The 3,034-nt window shown below is 37.2% G+C and overlaps 1 non-coding gene across 1 annotated transcript; it reads right to left on the bottom strand.

The window, feature by feature from the left end:
- Positions 1–2,119: 2,119 nt before the first annotated feature.
- Positions 2,120–2,256, bottom strand: LOC132650595 (U4 spliceosomal RNA). The gene has a single exon (XR_009588877.1). It is a non-coding gene; the product is annotated as a U4 spliceosomal RNA (small nuclear RNA).
- Between the last annotated feature and the right edge of the window lie 778 nt (positions 2,257–3,034).

The following is a 3,034-nucleotide window of genomic DNA, read 5'->3' as shown; positions in this document are numbered from 1 at the left end:
CCAGCATATGTTGATACTTCAGGTTTTGGCCATAGTCATTCTGACAAGTGTAAAATGGAGTCTCACAGACAGTTTTGATTTGCATTTCCCTGATGAGTGAGGATGTTGAGCACTTTTTTAAGTATTTATGCACTGTTGAGTATTCTCTATCCCTGTGTCCTATTACTAATTGTATTATTTGGTCTGTTGGTGCTTAATTTCTTGATATCTTTAACATAATTCTGGATATTAGCCCTTTTTCAGATGTAGGGTGGTGAAGATCTTTTCTCAATCTGTAGATAGTCATCTTCTCATCTTGATAGTATCCATTGCTTTACAAAGCTTTTGAGATTCAAGATGTTCCATTTATTAATTGTAGATCTTATCGCCTGCATTGCAGATATTCTGTTCAGGAAGTTGTCTCTCCTGGACCAATGAGTTCAAGAGTGTTACCCACTTTCTCCTCTTGCACATTTTGGGAATCTGGCTTTATGTTTAAGTTTTTGATCTACTTGGATTTGAGTTTTCTGCAGAGTGAGAAATATGGATCTGTTTGCATTTTTCTACATATGGACATGTATTTGGAGCAACACTATTTGTTGAAGATACTGTCTTTTCCATTGTATTTATTTATTTATCTGTGTCTTTTATTTGTTTCCATTGATCACTCAGCTTATTTCTATGCCAGCCCCAGGTAGTTTTTATTACTATTGCTGTTAGTATATCTTGAAGTCAGGTATGGAGATACTACCAGAAGTTCATCATTCTAGGCTGAAGTAATCTTTGTCTGAAAAAATATGTCCAGGAGAACACAAATGGGTGTTGGCTTTCAGATGTAGCCACACAGTAATGGGTGCTTTGATGTAAGGACACAGGCACAGGTGACCTAAAGGATGAAGCATGGGAACAGATGCCTTGAAGGGACGGGTCACAGGTTGTTTAGTATTTTTTGTTTTTGTTTTTGTTTTTTAAGAAGCAAACATTTTGCTTTGGAATGAAATGAGCAGGAATGCCACAATTTAAGCTATTGAAAGAGAACACAAAATGAGTTACGGCAATTGACTTCTTTAGGGCATTACCAGTCTCTGTCATCTGGATTCTAGAAGTCCACTCAAACAGCAAATGGAACTGTTTTCTTAAATGTCTTTTCTTTGTCCATTTCTTAATGTCTACCTCCCTTCGAAACTTTATTCCTTCCAACACCCTGACTAGGTAAAAGAGAACAAAAGCTAGAAGGGAAAGAGTTATAAGTCCCTTAAAGCTACTCTGTGAGGTTTAGGGTGGCCAGGTTCTTTGGGGCAATACCTATTAGTCACCAGGATATCCAGCAGTCCAACAAACCAGCAGTGACAAATGGAGTAGCAGTGTGGGTGAACAGCATCAGGAAGAGCAGCAGCTTCTTCCTTCTTCAAAAACCTGGTCCCTTTCATGGCTCTGTCATGTGAACTTTCTCCAGAAGACTGAGAAATAACTATGTGCAGGTGACAAAACCACAGGCCTGCTAGAGCACGAGACAATCATAACTAACAGCTGTGAACAAACTGAAGCAGCCTTGCGCTCCACACCTGGGGTTAAAAGAAAAACACATTCACATAACATGAGTGGGATTTTAAAGAAACAAAAATTATTAACACAGTTTCTGATTTTATAATTTAATATCTTCTCTTTCTTTTAGTTAGTTTTGATTAGAGTGTGTCCATCTGTTTTATTTTCTCCCAAACCCACACCTTTATTTTTTGGATTCTTTATCATCTCTTTATATATTTTTTTTAATTTCTGCTCTCAATTTGATAATTTCTTGATCTCTACTCCTTTTGTGTGCTTATATATTTTTCTTCTAGACATTTCAGGTCTGCTGTTACATGGATAGTATGAATGTTCTCCAGTATCTTTATGTAGGCACTTTGTGCTATGAAGTTTCCTCTTAGTATCACTTTTCATTCTTCATTATTTTCCATGAGTTTGCATGTGATATGTATTTATTTTCTATGAATTTTATGCTTTTCAAATGTTTTATTTCTGTTTGAAACTATTTTTTTTCACTTGTTTGAAGGTTATTCACTTTCCATGAGTTTGTAAGCTTTGTGTTCTTTCTGATGCTATATATATCCAGCCTTAAGCCAGGGTGGTGTGATAGGATACATGATGTTATTTCAATGTGCTCTAAAAACTTATATTCTGTTTGAGTATTTGGTCAATTATAGAGGATATTTCAATTAGCAATAATCGCGCCTCGGATAAACCTCATTGGCTATGATACTGCCACTGCGCAAAGCTATGGATATTTCATGAAATGATGAGAAGATGTATTTCTTTATGTTTCTGTAAAAAGTTTTGTAAATTTCAGATAGTTAGTCCCTGCTGTGGTAATATAGCTGAGCTCTGGTGATGACATATTACCTGACTGTTCTTGAATCTATCCCTAAACTGGTGTCTATGCATCTGGGTTTGGGGCAATTATAGGCCAAGTGCTGATTTGATGTGTGGGAGTTTTGTTCTTGGGGTTCTGTTAGCACTCTGAAGTTTCAGAAAGTGTGGGATGAGTGTTGCTATTTTAATGGCCTGCTTGACTACTGTATTCATGGTGTTCTGTTTGCTGGATGGTATGGAGAGGAAGGAGCCACATGTTTTTAGTTAGAGCACTAGGGAAGATCCTGAGAATTGGGTTTCAATTAACAAAGATATTGGGGAAGATCCCCAGTATACCACCTTAGACTCCATGCAAGCATATGCTATTGTGCTGATCCAAATCCACCCTTATGTTTTAATATTTGCCAGAGAGTATATTCTTTGTCTCGCGATGTCATGTACTCATGACATTAATACTTCCTGAGACTTCTGTGTCATTGAATTGCAAGTCTGTAACATTCTTCCTACCTCTTGTGTTTGTTTTGAGTTTTTAAATGAGGTAATACGAGTAGAATTTTTCCTGTATGTGTGACTATGCACCTCTTGTGTACCTGGTCCTCACAATAGTCAGCCAATGGCCTCAGAACTTCAGAATTTGGGGTAATGGGTAGTTGTAAGCCTGAATGTAAGCACTGGCAATTGAACC

This window comes from Meriones unguiculatus, assembly GCF_030254825.1.
Source record: "Meriones unguiculatus strain TT.TT164.6M chromosome 13 unlocalized genomic scaffold, Bangor_MerUng_6.1 Chr13_unordered_Scaffold_192, whole genome shotgun sequence".
NCBI classification, from domain to species: domain Eukaryota; kingdom Metazoa; phylum Chordata; class Mammalia; order Rodentia; family Muridae; genus Meriones; species Meriones unguiculatus.
This window is presented reverse-complemented; position numbering and strand designations above follow the sequence as displayed.